Raw genomic sequence first — 19,335 nt, forward strand, 5'->3', positions numbered from 1 at the left:
CCACAAGTTTGACACATCTGGTTTATGCAGATTAACAAATGGTTAGAGGACCCAATGATCCAATGATATCATTCAGACATGTCACAAATCAACGAGGACCAGATCTCCTCTAGCATTCCTCTATACATTTGTGTAGAATCCAAAAAAATACATCAGTTCAAGAAATTTCTTCGATTTTTTTCTTCTAAACAGTATTAGATTTTTTCTTCCTTTTCTCTAGTCTTGAATTCATTGTAGCGACTGATAATTTTGGTAAAGAAAGATTAGATCTTGGTATTTGTCACAGTGTACTAAGAAATGCAGCTCGCTCTCCACCTCTCCCTGGAAGCAGAATGATCACAACCAGGTTTGTCTGTGATGACTAGTTACAATTTCAGCAGAGTGGTAGCTGAAATCGTCAGGTATCTTGATCTACAACACAACCAGGACTTTCAAGCCTGGTACTCCGCAGGTGTTTGCCAAAACCTCATGTCCTCCTAAATTTAAAACGGCAGGAACGGCAGGAACATTTTGTGGTTCTAATTTGTTTGGGCTAGATTATCTGAGTTGTGTTCACAGTGGTTTGTGAACATAGCCTCAGGACTAATTGGAAGGGCAAAAGCCCTTTTTGACATCTGCTGATGTCAAATAATTTGATTGATTGATTGACTGAAGAAGGGACTTTTCTTTATATAAAATGTTTGGCATATCAGGGATTTGGAATGGTACAGATTGTGGCTTGTTGTTATTTAATAAGCTCATTTTGGGGTATTTATAAATAATGGATATTGGCCTAATTCTGCCCAGCAGGCATCATTTGGGGTTTTCCCATAAGATTTAAATTTCATGTTTTGCTAATTTTTATAATCTTTATTGGTTTAAGGTTCCATATGAGGCAACTGGTTCAATTGTAGACTAAATATTTTGAGTCTTGTTTCCATTGGTATGTCTGTCTGTCTATATCCATCTATTTACTTAAATTATGTTATTCACAATGGAATAATTTGTTTGCATTGCCAAAGCAAGTGGCTTTAAAACAAAATTTAAAAAAAGGAATAATGCTCAGAATAAACATTTAGATTTCAATAACACATTACACAAGCAAAATCTTCAAAATGTTAAGGACATTTTAAATATTATATTATTAGGTATGTATAATGTTGTAACAATATGCAAGTGACAAGAGAAATGAAATGTAAAAAAACTAATATTAGTTATATTTTTCCATTTCACTCTCTCTTTCACTTTCTCACAGTTTTTCTAGATGGCTGAGATACGTTTAATGAAATTGGGTACCAGTTGATCTCCATTGTAACCTAATGAGCACAGCAGTAATATTGAATAAAAAATGTCAAACTAAATTAAAACCTATGGTCACAACTGAAACAAACTACCCCCTTGAATGTGAACATCTTCTGGCAGGGACAAGGGAGGGAAAACGGGTTCAGATGTAGTAGCTCAAAGTGAATACAAACACCTGTGGTTTTAGATTCAATCTGTGGTACTTTTATTGACCACATTGTAAATTAGGTCTTTTAATGAGAAAAGCAGGCAGCAGGTTCAGCCCAATTTTATTAGATCAACTGTTGTAAGAATTTACTAAGAATATTCAATAATGACAAAGATGTGTTATACAATGACAAATACCACAGTGTAGACTATAATATTTTAAGTTAATAAATTTAAGATGACCAGTTGTTCTCAATTGCTAAGATTCTTTAACTGAAACTGAGGTCAAGTTTATCTCTATTATAACCTAATGAGTACTGCCGTATTCTTTGTTTGAAAACCGTTAGTCATTTCTCATTGCTTTCACACACAATGTTACAAATGCTACTGTAAGCATATTTTGTCCAACCAGTAAAAACAATCCTCAATAAAAACTCATGGTAAGACGTTCCCTTAAGTTGACATTTATTACTATGAAACTGCTATAGAAACACATATTAACAACTGTATTAACAGTGTAATACCACAGGTATTACATTGTAATAACAATAGAATAATGATTTATTGGTATATGTTAGTACACTTGTGGAAAAATAACAGTTAATTACAAAATATTATTATTTTAGTGAACACAATGCCTTGTTACACATTATGGAATTGCACTTTTGCAATTGGCTATCTTACACCATATGAATAACTAGACCGAATATGTTTCTGTGGCTAATCCTAACATAGTTGTCACTCGTACCGCTACACCAAAAGGACTTTTGTTCATTGCTTGCTTTTTCAGTGATTTATTAACTTTTGCATTTTATTTTATATTATCTGTGTATACGAAAAAAGGTAAAATCCTTTTGGAGCCTTTTTGTTGTTGGATATTCATGCTCTTCAGTGACATTCTGCATCTTTAGTCAAAATTATTTTATAAAATGTTTTTAAATTGTTAGCAATATACAGTGTTGTAACAATTAACAACCAGGTATTATTATTTTGTTTACAGTATTATTTATGCTCCACTGGTTACTCGTTTATCATGTGTTTTCATATTATTTATGGGTCTGTATGATCAGTAGGAATGTGTCTGGATCTAACTGTTTCGCTGTCCTTTTGGGACTGTTTGTGTTTGTGAAACGAGTCCCAAAACCAGCTGGCTTGGAAAGATCTTCTCTAGGTTCATCCCTCTATAGATGAAGGATTAGTTATGGATTGGTTTGGATAGGTTTGAAAATCACTTTCCTTTAGGTGGCTGTGAAATTCTACAGCTCCTTTATACTTTACTGAACCCAGACCTCACAACCATTGAAGGCATTGGGTTCTAAGACCAACTGGGGTGTTTTAAGTCACATTCTAATAGGGAATTCAAGTTATTTTTGATCATGTATAAGGCCCTTCTTGCAATGTCTCTCAGGTCATTTACAGCCTTGAAGTTCCTGTGGGGTTGATGTTAAGGCAGATAGAGGAGTAACTATTTGTAAGCTCTATTGGTTCTGTCCCCCTCACACACCTCTATTTATCCATCTATTTATTTATTTCACCACAGGCTTATTTCACCAAAGGAAAGAGACCTTAGTGTTTGATTTACACATTCTGTATATTAGACCTGGAAATTAGCTCCCAATGCTTAGGTGCCGATAAACTGCCGTACACTTTGCTTCCAACCATTATATATTGCAATTCAATACAGCAATTGTATTGCCATTTCATGTCCCAGAGATATTGCTGACTGTATGTTTTATGCAGAAAGACAACCAAGAGCCCTGAGAAAAGAAGTTTTAATCACTCATGGAAATTAAATAGCTGAAAACGTTGGCTCACAAAGTAGCCAAAGAATATACAAGATAATTCTGAGATGTGGTAAAGCGTTACCAAATCGATGTTCTTTCTATTTTAGAATTAGCTTTTTATTTTCAAATAAAAATGTGAAATGTACAGAGCCTTGCAGAAGTATTTATCCCCCTTGGCTTTTTTCCTATTATGTTGCATTACAATATGAAATGTAAATTGATTTCTAATAGGATTTCATGTAATAGACATAAAAGCAGGACAGCAAATATTACAAATTCGTGAAGTGAAATTTAAATTTAAAAAAAGTTATGTTACAGAAAAAATAAACTACGTAAAAGTCCTGCTTGCATATGTATTCACTCCCTTTGCTATGAAGCCCTTAAATAAGATCTGGTGTAACCAATAACCTTCAGAAGTCACATTATTAGTTAAATAAAGTCCACCTGTGTGGAATCTAAGTGCCACATGTTCTGTCACATGATCTCAGTATATATTCACCAATTCTGAAAAGCCCCAGCACCATGAAGACCAAAGAAGCTATCCCAACTGGTCATTTTTTTCTTTCCAAACAGGTCAGTTTTTTTTTTGTTGTGGAGAAGTGCAGATCAGGATTGAGTTATAAAAAATATCTGAAACTTTGAACATCCAACGGTGCACCATTAAATCCATTATAAAAATGTTTTAAGAGTGGGACCACAACAAACCTGCCAAGAGAGGGCCACCCACCAAAACATACAGACCAGGCAAGGAGGGCATACATCAGAGAGGCAACAAAGAGACCAAAGATAACCCGAAGGTGCTGCAAAGCTCCACAGCGACTTTGGGGTTTCTGTCCATAGGACCACTTTAAGCCATACACACCACAGAGCTGGGCTTTACGGAAGAGTGGCCAGAAAAAAGCTGTTGCTTCAAGTAAAAAAGTTTCAAAGGAATGATGGATGGTGCTAAATACAGATAAATTATTGAGGGAAACCTCTTTCAGTCTTGGAGAGATTACAGACTGGGATGGAGGTTCACCTTCCTGCAGGACAATGACCCTAAGTGTACTGCTAAAGCAACACTCAAGTGGTTTAAGGGGAAACATTTGAATGTCTTGGAATGGCTTAGTCAAAGCCCAGACCTCAATCCAATCGAGAATCTGTGGTATGACCCATTCAACCATTTTTACAAAAGAAGAGTGGCACAATCTGTACAGTACAGAATGTTCTGTAAGAAGTATAAATAAGTCTGAAAGGCTGCAATATGCTTCAATACAATTTACTGGATTTTCGCTTTTTGCTGAGTAATTCCAAAATACACAAAAAAATACTTACATTACTGTTAAACAAAGAGTATCTACCCCCTATAAATATGCATAGCACAATGTCCAAATGAAACAGATATATACCAATGCTAGTCAACCCTGTCTGCTGCATTGGGCCACAGTTCTCCTCCACATCACACCATATGGCCCAGGTAGATCTTCAGTTAGGTAATGTAGAATGAAAATTTGCAGTGAATAATGAAAAGTTATTATTTTAGATTGTCTATTTTACTGTAGAAATTGCAGACAATTGCAGTCTAATCCAATTTTGAGTAGCTTTTAAACAGCTTTTGAACTTATGTTTAACAGTTTTGATAAGGGTATCTTAACATTTGCAAAATGACCTGTAGATACATAGAGTTTTGTTAGTAAATATGTTTTTGTATGATGTTATCTTTGAATGCATTTTGTGTCACAGAAAGTGTTGTGATAACTGTATTTAGAGTTTTGCAATTGTATCCGCAGTAATAAATAATGTTTGTTTACAATCGTAAAAGAAACTGTATAAATGCTCAGTGTGAGTCCTCCATTACCAGAAAGTCACAACAACACATAAATATCAATATCTTCAAAATTGGTGAAGGAAAAATGGATTAACTTGGAATAAATAGAAAAAAATATTGGTTTGGGATTTACAGATATAGTCAAATCACATTATTAAATTCAAGTAGAAAGCAATGGGTTAATGACTATGAAGACGCTTTGGACACACTAGCCCCGGTGGTTTGAGTACATAGCCTGGACACTGTGTATGTTGGGGTGCTGAGGTTTGAAACAAACCCTCTACAAACTCTCACCCGTCATAAGGCTGGAACAGCTGCCATTTTACCTGTGCACCTACACTGTCCAGCAGACACATGTCAACTATGCCCTAAGGCACGTACTGTATAGATTTGGGGGAAAAGCAATCCCGTTGTACTGGAAGGAAGGAACCACAAAAGACATGAAATATCAGGTCAGTCTCTCTGAATTAGTTTAAACAATCATGGACAATGAAGCTGTCAGTGTTTTCACCCATAGCTCCACCACACAACCCAGTAAGTAACATCCATTTCTCAATGTGTAACTTGAGGTTTTAAACTAAAGTGCTTTGTGCTTCATGTTTTAATGTGTTTTGCAACTCTGTTAGCTGCATTTCTGGCCATGGTTTCTTTGGGAAAATCGATTTATAATTGTCAGTGAGATTGACCTAGAAAAATAAAGTTATAATAAAGACATTTAGCTCACCATAGAGATGGAGCTTCAGATCGAGTCATACTATAGCAGCTGCCTGCTTGGACGTGGATCCTGGAGAGATGGACAAACCCCTCATGTGTGCCGTTGGTGGACACACCTCACTTTGCAACAGGAGAATGAGACAAACACATTTGGGCTCACTTCTCAATAACTGTTTGTCAGGAGGGCTCAGCATGCTTAGTGCTGCTCTGCGTGTGGGGTGTGTATGAGTTGTAGTGTGCTTGTGGGCAGATGTGGTGTGTGTGTGTGTCCGCTGTGTGTGTGTGTGTGTGTGTGTGTGTGTGTGTGTGGGTGTCTCTCTGTGTGTCTTTGTGTTTGTGTGCATCAGTGTGTGTGTGTATTTGTCTGTGATTGTTTGTCTGTGCATGTGTGTATATGTCTGTGTGCCTGTGTGTGTGTGTGTGTGTATGTCTGCTGTGTGCGTGTATTGTGCGTCTGTGTGTGTGTGCCTATAATACCTAATGTTTTCATTTACACAGTAAGTGTTGGGGGTAGCAGTCGTCCTAATATTGTACATTTAGAGGAGAACTCCAGACTAAGATTGTTCATGCTAATAAAAGGACCTTTATTTGTTATGTGGGAGTCTTCTGTAATTAGTAGAATTTCCAGACCCTCTGAATGTGTTGGACAAACTGCCTCCTCACAGTGATAGCAGCTTACTTCAACGTGCTGTGCCATCATAATCTATTCCTGTGTGTGTGTGCGTGTGTGTGTATGTGTGTCTGTGTGTGTGTGTGTGTGAGAGAGAGAGAGAGAGAGAGAGAGTGTGTGAGCGTTTGATCACCAGCTTTTCCTCTGCAGAGTCCTAGCTGACCGACATCAATGCTGTTGGCTGCTGCAGTCAGGAAAGAGTTTTACTTAATGACCTACAAGAGTTTTTCTTAATGACCTACAAGAGTTTTTCTTAATGACTTACAAGAATTATTCTTAATGATTTACAAGAGTTTTTCTTAATGACCTACAAGAGTTTTTCTTAATGATTTACAAGAGTTTTTCTTAATGACCTACAAGAGTTTTTCTTTATGACCTACAAGAGTTTTTCTTAATAACCTACAAGAGTTTTTCTTAATGACCTACAAGAATTATTCTTAATGACCTACAAGAGTTTTTCTTAATGACCTACAAGAGTTTTTCTTAATGACCTACAAGAATTATTCTTAATGACTTACAAGAGTTTTTCTTAATGACCTACAAGAGTTTTTCTTAATGACCTACAAGAATTATTCTTAATTACTTACAAGAGTTTTTCTTAATGACCTACAATAGTTTTTCTTAATGACCTACAAGAATTATTCTTAATGACTTACAAGAGTTTTTCTTTATGACCTACAAGAGTTTTTCTTAATGACCTACAAGAGTTTTTCTTTATGACCTACAAGAGTTTTTCTTAATGACCTACAAGAGTTTTTCTTAATGACCTACAATAATTATTCTTAATGACTTACAGTAGTTTTTCTTTATGACTTACAGGAGGTTTTTTTGGAAATGTCATTACAAATACATTTTGCACAACAACAGTGGTAAAATACTTGTGAATAAATAGCTTGAATGCAATGTTTGGACTGCTCATCTTAGATTCACTTTAGTAAAAAGTAAATACCCTTGTCATCCATGAAAAAACAATTCTCTGTCAAGTGTTTTGTTCACAGGACACCGACATGTTGTTCTCAGCACAGCAGAAGAGGTTGCAATGCGTTCTCTGTTTTTGTAAATACTGCTGTACAAAATCTGGAATGTTTTTGTCAGTAGTAGGTCAGGTACAACATAGAGAAAGATCTAAACAACAGCCATCGTGGACTTGAAGAGAGTCAGAAGAATAAGTTGGCTCACTTCTACTTTTACATCAATTAAACATTGTGTCCTTCCCATTACAAAGCTTCTATAGAGGGTTGTGTTTCCACTTGCCAAACCTATGAGCAGGCCATCCTTTGTGTTGAAAACATGGAATTGGATTTTGATGATACCGATGAATAAATCCACATTATGAATTGTTCCCTGTTGGGCATGTTCCCTTGTTTTGGAGGTGTGGAGAGAATTGCTATATACTGAGAAGCTAAGTTCTGGGGAATTTACTAGGACATTCCTAGTACTCCAAACAACTGAAAAATAACTAATGCTGATGCCATTCAAAATATTATTTCCACTTCCAGAAATGAGCCCAATAACACTGTTAAAATAATTGTACCATAGTAGATCCATAGCCTATACATAATTTATTAGGTATGCTATAAGATGTATATTATCATATGATGCTCAACTAATGAAACATAGTGTCTATAAATACAAATTAGCTGAAGCTCGGCGTTGCCTTTCTGCATAACCTATTGAGCTAAACCTAGATGCCAAATTCCCTCCCATGGCGTTCACATCTTGAAAGCGCCTTAAGACAAGGAATATTTCTGTTGAGGAGCACACACTACCACAAAAAGCCTATAAGTAACAGATAAACAAATTTGACTAAGGGTTTCATTACTCAGTTGTATGTTTGCAGAGGAATATGATATGTGACTTTTCTAGCATCTTGATATTTTTTCATGCTAATTTATGTTGCCGTGGCAGCGTTCAGTGTGCCGTGGGTGCAGTGTAGCAGTTTCATGAAAGCAACACAATCACAGATTGTCTCATTTTGTTTTGGATCAGGGATTACATTTGATTTGTTGGTGAAACAGCTGTAGAAGTGAGGTACTTTCCCACAGTTCTGCCCCTTTTGATAGTCGCATATCCAATTTTGATAATCGGATATCCAATTTTGATAATCGGATATCCAATTTTGATAATCATGATTTAGTGACTGCAACAGGCGCCTGTACCCAGACTGACATCCTGTTTGATCTGCTTGGTCTCTACAGAAATGTGTTTGTGCTTATGTACAGTTTTTGCAAACAGCCATGCTTCTATAATGAATGCATTTGTAATTTTGATGATAAGAAATATTTGTTATGAATGTATTTACACTTTGAAAAAAGCAGCTACATTTTGTAAACACATTCACTGTTTGGCAAAATGCAACATAGTTCTGTCTGAGAAAACTGTATTGATACTGGACACAAGCACTCGACAGTGGGACAGTGGTAGACGGAGGTCTGAGTATTCCAGCTCTGCCAAACAGCATTGTAATATTTACTATTGAGATGCTTTTATTATTAATACCCCCCTTTGCATCCCCCAGGGGTTAAGGAAATTTAAATTAGATCCTGGTTTCACAAAAATATAGACTGAGATTTTTCGCCCCTGAAAAGTTCAGGGGTTTTAGTCTCATATACTCATATTTTTCATTAACTTCTGCTAATACAGTCGTTACTGTGGCTCCAGGCTGTTAGTTCAACGTTCAGTGTACTTTCAGCTAAAATAACATATCATCTATCAGTCAGTGCTTGTGACTGAAATGGCACACTAATGCCTAGATAGCGCACTACCTTTCACCTGGGCCAAACACGGCTCTGGTGAAATGTAGGGCACTCAACAGGGCATTGGGTGCCGTTTTAAGATGCTGAAAGTCAGTCATACTGCTGAAGAAAACGCCTGCTATCCAAATAGCCCCTTGCTCCGTGTAGTGCACTACTGTAGTGCCCTGCCTGTGCCCGCCCTGGTAAACAGTAGGGCACCATTAGGAGAATAGAGGGCTACTTAGGAGGCATATAACTTAATGTGCAGAATAAAGGTCAGAGTGGCTGTTTAAATTGAAGGCTTATGATAGAATTCTTATTCTCACACAAATCTGTATATATCAAAAATATAAAATAATAATATGTTTATACAGTGGGGCAAAACACTTTTTTGTCAGCCACCAATTGTGCAAGTTCTCCCACTTAAAAAGATGAAAGAGGCCTGTAATTTTCATCATAGGTAAACCTCAACTATGAGAGACAAAATGAGATTTTCTTTCTCCAGAAAATCACATTGTAGGATTTTTAATGAATTTATTGGTAAATTCCTCAGTAAAATAAGTATTTGGTCACCTACAAACAAGAAAGAGTTCTCCTCTGTCCTCCACTCATTACCTGTATTAATGGCACCTGTTTGAACTTGTTATCAGTATAAAAGACACCTGTCCACAACCTCAAACAGTCACACTCCAAACTCCACTATGGCCAAGACCAAAGAGCTGTCAGAGGACACCAGAAACAAAATTGTAGACCTGCACCAGGCTGGGAAGATTGAATCTGCAATAGGTAAGCAGCTTGGTGTGAAGAAATCAACTGTGGGAGCAATTATAAGAAAATGGAAGACATACAAGACCACTGATAATCTCCCTCGATCCGGGGCTCCATGCAAGATCTCACCCCGTGGGGTCAAAATTATCACAAAAACGATGAGCAAAAATCCCAGAACCACACGGGGGAACTAGTGAGTGACCTGCAGAGAAATGGGACCAAAGTAACAAAGGCTACCATCATGTGTTTGGAGGAGAAAGAATGCTGAGTTGCATCCAAATAACACCATACCTACTGTGACGCATGGGGGTGGAAACATCATGCTTTGGGGCTGTTTTTCTGGGACCAGAACGACTGATCTGTTTAAAGAAAAGAATGAATGGGGCCATGTATCGTGAGATTTTGAATGAAAACATCCTTCCATCAGCAAGGGCATTAAAGATGAAACGTGGTTGGGTCTTTCAGCATGAAAATTATCCCAAACACACCGCCCGGGCAATGAAGGAGTGGCTTCGTAAGAAGCATTTCAAGGTCCTGGAGTGGCCTAGCCAGTCACCAGATCTCAAACCCATGGAAAATCTTTGGAGGTAGTTGAAAGTCCGTTTTGCCCAGCAACAGCCCCAAAACATCACTGCTCTAGAGGAGATCTGCATGGAAGAATGGGCCAAAATACCAGCAACAGTGTGTGAAAACCTTGTGAAGACTTACAGAAAACGTTTGACCTCTGTCATTGCCAACAAAGGGTATATAACAAAGTATTGAGATTAACTTTTGTTATTGACCAAATACTTATTTTCCACCATAATTTACCAATAAATTCATAAAAAATCCAACAATGTGATTTTCTGAATTTATTTTCTCATTTTGTCTGTCATAGTTGAAGTATACCTATGATGGAAAATTACAGGCCTCTCTCATCTTTTTAAGTGGGAGAACTTGCACAATTGGTGGCTGACTAAATACTTTTTTGCCCCACTGTATGTACAGTACACATAACGGAAGTGTATATACACAAATACACATATATGTGTATTTATATATATATATATATATATATATATATATATATATACACTCACCTAAATTATTATTAGGAACACCTGTTCAATTTCTCATTAATGCAATTATCTAATCAACCAATCACATGGCAGTTGCTTCAATGCATTTAGGGGTGTGGTCCTGGTCAAGACAATCTCCTGAACTCCAAACTGAATGTCAGAATGGGAAAGAAAGGTGATTTAAGCAATTTTGAGCATGGCATGGTTGTTGGTGCCAGATGGGCCGGTCTGAGTATTTCACAATCTGCTCAGTTACTGGGATTTTCACACACAACCATTTCTAGGGTTTACAAAGAATGGTGTGAAAAGGGAAAACATCCAGAATGCGGCAGTCCTGTGGGCGAAAATGCTAGAGGTCAGAGGAGAATGGGCCGACTGATTGAAGCTGATAGAATAGCAACTTTGACTGAAATAACAACTTGTTACAACCGAGGTATGCTGCAAAGCATTTGTGAAGCCACAACACGCACAACCTTGAGGCGGATGGGCTACAACAGCAGAAGACCCCACCGGGTACCACTCATCTCCCCTACAAATTGGAAAAAGAGGCTACAATTTGCACAAGCTCACCAAAATTGGACAGTTGAAGACTAGAAGAATGTTGCCTGGTCTGATGAGTCTCGATTTCTGTTGAGACATTCAGATGATAGAGTCAGAATTTGGCGTAAACAGAATGAGAACATGGATCCATCATAACTTGTTACCACTGTGCAGGCTGGTGGTGGTGGTGTAATGGTGTGGGGGATGTTTTCTTGGCACACTTTAGGCCCCTTAGTGCCAATTGGGCATCGTTTAAATGCCACGGCCTACCTGAGCATTGGTTCTGACCATGTCCATCCCTTTATGACCACCATGTACCCATCCTCTGATGGCTACTTCCAGCAGGATAATGCACCATGTCACAAAGCTCGAATCATTTCAAATTGGTTTCTTGAACATGACAATGAGTTCACTGTACTGAAATGGCCCCCACAGTCACCAGATCTCAACCCAATAGAGCATCTTTGGGATGTGGTGGAACGGGAGCTTCGTGCCCTGGATGTGCAACCCACAAATCTCCAACAACTGCAAGATGCTATCCTATCAATATGGGCCAACATTTCTAAAGAATGCTTTCAGCATCTTGTTGAATCAATGCCACGTAGAATTAAGGCAGTTCTGAAGGCAAAAGGGGGTCAAACACAGTATTAGTATGGTGTTCCTAATAATCGTTTAGGTGAGTGTGTATATATATATAGAAGAAGGTGGCCTGGTCTGATGATCATGTTTTCTTTTACATCACATGGATGGCCAGGTGCGTGTGCGTCGCTTACCTGGAGAACATATGGCACCAGGATGCACTATGGGAAAGAAAGTGTGATGCTTTGGGCAATGATCTGCTGGTAAACCTTGGGTGCTGCCATCTATGTGGATTTTACTGTGACACGTACAACCTACCAAAGCATTGTTGCAGACCATGTGCACCCTTTCATAGCAACGGTATTCCCTGATGGCATTGGCCTCTTTCAGCAGGATAATGCACCCTGCCACAAAGCAAAAATGGTTCCGGAATGGTTTGAGGAACACGACAACAAGGTGTTGACTTGGCCTCCAAATTCCCCAGATCTCAATCCAATCGAGGATCTGTGGGATGTGCTGGACAAACAAGTCTGCTGCTAACGTCTTGGTGGCAAATACCACAGCACCTTCAGAGGTCTAGTGGAGTCCATGCCTCGATGGGTCAGGGCTGTTTTTGTGGCAAAATGGGGATCTACACAATATTAGGCAGGTGGTCATAATGTTATGGCTGATCGTTGTATATAAATATACAGCTCCAGGAAAAAATTAAGAGACCACTGAAAAACTGAACACTTCTGTTTCATATTGTTGCAATCAGCATTTAATGTTATTCTAAATGATCATTATTCCAACTGATCAAAACCGGTAGTAAAATCTCCACTTTCAAGCACAGAGTAATCAATGAATCTGTATGTGGATATTTACTATAAATGTACTATAAAATATTTTAAAAAGTATTCAAAAGTATTCAAAAAAGTGTGTTAACCTGTATTAATTTACAAGTGTTAAACACTTTGCTATAACAACTAGGCCTGTGTGTTCTTTGCCTTACTGAATGCTGGGTATTTTATTACCCACTAGAATCTCAGTAGAAAATGAATTAAGTAATTAAAATGCCTTTCACTCACTCTAGTGTGAACTGATTATTTCATAGAAATACAGTAATTCTGAGTCAGAAAATCAACACACACACATTCATCCCATACAAAGCCATGCATCCACCCAGGATGCCAATACATGTTGTCCTTGGGAATTCAAAGCAACAAACCCCTCTTCATTAATCAGTCCTAATTAAATGTATTGATTGATCCCCACACCAAGCCTCCTGCTGAAAAGGTTTACTAGACTGTAAAGTGCAGACACCATCAGACTATTGTAGTAGGCAGCCTGTATGTGGATTTTAGAGAAACAGACAAACCCCTCATGCATCCTTGGAGGACACATGTGTATCTCTGGGAACAGCTCAGAGACAAAGACGTTTCTGCTTGCTTCTCATTAAATGTCTGTCAGAACGGCTCAGTATGCTTAGTGTTGCACCCTGTGTTTTGTGTGTGTGTGTGTGTGTGTGTGTGTGTGTCTGTGCGCGCAGGCTGACTCCTAACCTACGGTCTTTGTGGTTTTATCCTCAGGGCAGGCAGGCGAGTGTAGAGTCATTAAATATTTTGTGGATGAAGGGTGGTGACTACATGCAGGTTGAAGTAGCTTTACACCGCAACTAAAGTAGCTACATATTAGATACTTGATATCTTTAGCTGTGTAAGGTTACACCGGCTGGCAGAAACGCTAATGGGATTGTACTTACATGTTCAATAGAGGTCTGCATTGTTATTGTCCGAATTGTATTCGTTATTATTAGAAAAATATTTGGTTACCCAAAATACATGTTTTTTAAAAACACAAACTTTGCATAGCATTTTGTAGCCAAAATATTTTGATAGGTAACAATTATTTCCGAAAATATATTACATCTTCCCTTGAATAAGTTAACTTTCATCCACTTGCTAACAGTAGACTAAACATAAATTGACTGGGCCCGCACACCACTACGGCTCAAATTGACGACTGTAAACAAAAACACGTGTGAAGGAACCCATGCCATAAAAATTACTTAGAAACATTGTATATTTAGTCAAATGTGAAGCTATGTCATCTTATGTAAAATAGTATATAGGAAATGTATTTACAAAAATCATGTACAGAACTATATATAAAAACAAACAAAAACAAATGTAAGATCATTTTTGAGGGACAAAAATAAATCCACACAAGTACTCAAAGACTAACTTAATTTTGGTTATTCAAATATTTGACTTACCGTGGCCATCCCTATTTTTTTAAGTGTCAGTATGCTCCTCCCATATGGGAGAGGGACAGTTCCTGCTCACTGTGTTGAAGATGATTATCTATCTCACCCCACAGAAATAAAGTTTCCTCTTTATATTAAACATTTCCCACCCTCAAAATAAAAGTTCTGAACCGTGAGTCATAAACGTTTTGTTCTGTTAAGTGATTTATGTGCGTTTCCTCCACAGGAATGCCAGACTCCAACGGAGAGTTACCATCCATGACCATATGTGTGAAGGACAAGGCACTCCTGGAAATAATTCTAATATTTTTCAACTAAAACTGGGTAAAGTGTGAATAAAATAAAATAAGTTGGGGGGGTTAAAGTCAGTATCTTTAAAGAAATACAGTAATATACTCACTTTAAGGTGTGGATAATTCTACACTTTATCAATGTGCACTATAAAGTTATTCTACAGGCAATAAATTAATTTACCCCTCTAATTTCACATTCTACTTCTACTATGAAACACAGAAAAATCATGAAAGATTCAACAGTAAATTGTTGTAACAGAAAAATACAATGTGGCTGACTGACTGACTCACTAACTGTCTGGCTGACTGACTGCCTAACTGGCTGTCTGAGTGGCTGACTAACTGGCTGACTGATTGGTTGCCATGCTGGTTGGTGGCTGGTTGACTGGTAGCATATTGTACTGGGCTCCAGTAGTCTAGCACAACTTTATAAATACCTATAACTACCAACAAATCTGCCTTAAACACATTCACCTACAACCGGAATGGTCTTAAAAACCTACAACTACCACCAAACCTGTTTTAAACACATACAATTACAACCAGAATGGTCTTAAAAACCTAGAACTTCCACCAGACCTGTCTTAAACACATACAACTAGCACCAGACCTGTCTTAAACATATATAACTACAACCAGAATGGTCTTAAAAACATAGAACTACCACCAAACCTGTCTTAAACGTGTACAACTACAACTAGAGTGGTCTTAAAAACCAACAACTACCACCAAACCTGTCTTAAACATATGTAACTACTATCAGACCTGTCGGGAACTCACAACTACAACCATACCTTTCTTAAACACATTCAGCAGGGCAAACCTCTCACAGGTACAGTACTGCATGATTTCACTGTTCAGATTGAGAAGTGTTTGACATTTTTTGTGTTTTTTGATTAATATTGGAAAAAAAAGACACTTGCAAAAACATTCATGCAGCAGATTTAAAAGAATCACCAGCAAAGATGAATCAGAACACAAGAGCAAAGTCAATTTTATAAATAGCCCCAAAAGATGTAAAGATTAAAGTAGCTAAACAAGAAAGAGCTCTGCCTCTGGTCTAAATTCCATACAGGAAAACTATCTGTAGACTTTTGTTTCATGCATGTAAGCAAGCATACAAACTTTCTTTTTTCTTTTTTCTGCACTTAATTATTAAGGTTAAATCTGTGATCCTTAATTTGAACTATTACAAGTCAACCCATCTGTGTTGTGGGAACTTCTAAGTATCATTCTTTAGTAATCAATGGGTAAACAGTATTATTAATGTGTAAGTCAAAACATTGATCTAGCAATGGAGGCAACCATCTATAAACTAGCAGGTCTATAAGACCAGTAATACAGAACAGAAACATGTTGACAAGCAGCGCAGTGGAAAACAAATCATACTATGAAGGCCTTGTGAGAGCAAGAAGGAGGTTACAATCCATCTACATTATGAAGAGGAATACATGTCCAGGATATTCCCTCTGAGCCGACTGTTAAGTACCAGCATCAAGGGACCAAGCAGTCACTTCTTTAAAGAACAGGAATACAACTGAACTAATGAATGATTCTTTTAAAACAGAAAGCTGTTTCATTATACTAAAAGCTCTGGTCTCCTCCAGGTCAGAAAACAAAAGCTGCATGACTGTAATACTGTAAAGCGAAAGTGCAGTTTTGACGAACGAGTTGGTGACAGGTTACCTTAATGCAGCTACAAACCCACTCACAAAGAATGAGCTATTTACATATCACAGCATGCTGAAGGAAGTTATTAAAGTATATTAATTTTTGAATTATAGCTAACCCGCCATGCTATTTTTGCACAGTGTTTCCGTGTGTATGAGGGCTTGTGAGCATCTGTAATATGTGAAAAGGACGTTCACCGCAACACATAGTACTTTACAAAAGCATTCAATAGACAGCATGTATTTCATGTTGCATGTCATTATAATAGAGAGAAAGTAGAGACGATAGACATTGTAGAGATGGCATAATTGGCAGACCCTGGCCTTTCATAATAGTAGAGACAGTAGAGACAGTAGTGACATTAGAGATGTTAGAGCCAGTACAGACAGTAGAGACAGCAGAGCTAATAGAGACAGTAGAGACAGTAGATCATAAAGGCCCTGGCTTGTCATTATGAGAGACAACAGCCTCCACCATATAACACACACAAGCTCCGTTTCTACACTACATCATCAAAAAAATTGTAAACCTATAAATCATTAAACATAGAATCTCTTTAGTATCTTCTATTTTCATTTAACCTTTATTTATTTAGGAAGGCAGATTGAAGTCAGAATATTAGACCTGTCAATATTTAACTAAATGATAACAATGGATGTGAAATATTGCAAATAATTATTACACTATATAGCCTAATTTAAATAAAAATATAAAAATAATGTTGACATAAAGACATCAATCAGTAAATATTGGAAATAATCAGCCCATTCCACAGGGCAAAACGGCCTTCCTAGCTAATGTTCAAGTACCTTTTAAAAAACAGGTAGACAACCTTTTTCTTTTGTCAGCTGAAACTCCATAATCATGAAGTTAAATGCTGAAAGCGCATGTTCTCATTATATTTCAAACGCTGTTTCTCATGAAAGAAACATTGGGGGAGGGGGGCATGAATTTTCATTTTTTGTAATTCTTGACAAATTACAAGTTGCTTATTTGTCAACAGTTGGGCTGCTGATTTGATGGGTTCTCACTCCCAGTAAACGATAACCTGGCACGTCTTAATCCCGCAGCGCCATCTAGCGGTTCATTATAATACAGCACATTAAAAACGCTTAGTTTCTGATGCAGTAAAATCAATAGTGATTCTATTCCACTGATGCTTCTCCCTCCAGGCCGGTTTGAAGGACAACTGTCCCGCCTGATAACGGGAACACTTGACCCCTCTGTCCGTTTCAATCAACGTTAACTAGACTAACTACAAACAATTTACTTTCTGGAGACGGAGACGGAAATTATTCTATATACACTGCACTTTCAGAAATGTGCACCCCTTTGGGGAACCAGGACCGGAATAAAGAAAGGCTGGTCTAGGGGACTAGCGTAATATGGGACAGGGTTGTATTTACGTTGCTCAGTTATCTCTTAGGGTTGTGACTTAGAGGAACATGGGGAATCTATCCTGATAATGTAGTCTATTTGTAGGCAAATTCAAATTACTTTCCATTACATCATGCGTAACATTTCAATTAATATTCGAGCGTAAGACACAGTCTGTGCAATTTAAAGTAGCTAGCTAGCTACTCAACTGAACTAGGGCAGTCTTCTTAATAATTGTGCAGAATAACAACAGCAGAGAAGCAGTTTGACAGTCCTATCAATCACAAGTAGTCTAGCCTGCATTAGTAAGAAGCACACTCATCTATTTACTCAGTTTGAAAAAGAGAATAGCGTTTCATTGAAACGTAAATTAATTGCTGAGTGTTCCTGAACAAGCTGACAGCTGTGGTGGCAAAACAGGTGTAGCCTATTGGACAAAACATTGCACCAGAGAGAAAGAGAGCAAGGGAAAGCGACATTGAGTGGGAGTAACCATAAAATCCGAATAACTGGAAAAAAGAAAACTTACCAGTTGAAGATGTGATATTTCTTTCTATGACTGGAAAGTACCCAGAAGGTACGGCGGTTTGGATGTTTTGCGTCCTTTTACTGAAATAAAAAGAGATTGTAATACAACGTTCTTCCAAAATATTTAACAATAAACGCAGCAAAAATGTGGAACAATGTTTGACGGACTTTGGACCGATTTCTTGTGAGATATAAATGTGCCGAAGTCAGTGAGATACGTGTAATAGCTCTGTGAAGCAGCATCCCTCTCCGCTCAGCTACGGCGGACGGTTGGTCTGTTCTCTCATCTCCCTCGCGCTGAGGAGAGCGCGGCCCACTTTAAAAGCATGTGACGTCAGGACAGACCGCTGGCTGGTGCTGAGGCTGCACGCGCAGAGAAACAAATGGCCCACATCTACATCCTATACAGATTCTGTTCACTTACTTTCTTCGGTTGTATTTTTTTAAGAAAAGTGCAGTGCTCATTTAAAACAAAACGCATCTATCCCGACAACTTCTCAAACAACAATCTCTATGTGCGCATTTGGTAAATATGAGGCAAAAGCAGAAACTGAGGCATATTTATTATATTTTGTCAATCGAATAGCCAGTGACAGATTTTATTCATCAAAACAAACAGGAAATTATGTGTTGCTGTAGGGCAGACTGCCAACGTTCGCACACCTCTGTTTGGCATGAATAATATTCACCTCCCTCCACTAGCTGCTGTTGATTATACCGCTGTTTGCTGAGCCAGCTTGGGGTGGAGTAGAATGAGACTGTGGGAGAGAGAGAAGGGGAGTGACTGAGAGAGAAGACTGAGAGAAAAATGAAAAGGGAGAGATGGAAGAGAGCAAATACAGAGAGAGAGAGTCAGAGGAATGCGATGAAAGAATTATAGGGAGGAAAGACAGAGGAGGAGAAAGAAAAAGACAGAGCTAGAGGAGTTTATTCAAATTCCTCCAGAACCCGTAAGATTGACCATAGCACACAAAATGAGGTGGAAACAGAGCTGCACTTTCAAATCCCCTGTCAAATGTACTATAAGCACATTAGAGACACATTTCTCACAGATCATTCAGACCCACAAATAAGTTGAAAACAAATCAAGCAATGACAAACCCCTGTATCTGATGTGTAATGACAGCAACAAGTTTTC

The 19,335-nt window shown here is 38.0% G+C and overlaps 1 protein-coding gene across 1 annotated transcript in view; it reads right to left on the reverse strand.

Moving 5' to 3' along the window:
• megf11 (multiple EGF-like-domains 11) overlaps window positions 1–18,453 on the reverse strand; it is a 289,636-nt gene extending 271,183 nt beyond the window's left edge. Inside the window, exon 1 of the mRNA XM_034288058.1 lies at window positions 18,199–18,453. The gene's annotated coding sequence lies outside the window, so the exon portion shown is untranslated. The remainder of the gene's footprint in view (window positions 1–18,198) is intronic.
• Between the last annotated feature and the right edge of the window lie 882 nt (window positions 18,454–19,335).

This window comes from Esox lucius, chromosome 19, assembly GCF_011004845.1.
Source record: "Esox lucius isolate fEsoLuc1 chromosome 19, fEsoLuc1.pri, whole genome shotgun sequence".
NCBI lineage: Eukaryota > Metazoa > Chordata > Actinopteri > Esociformes > Esocidae > Esox > Esox lucius.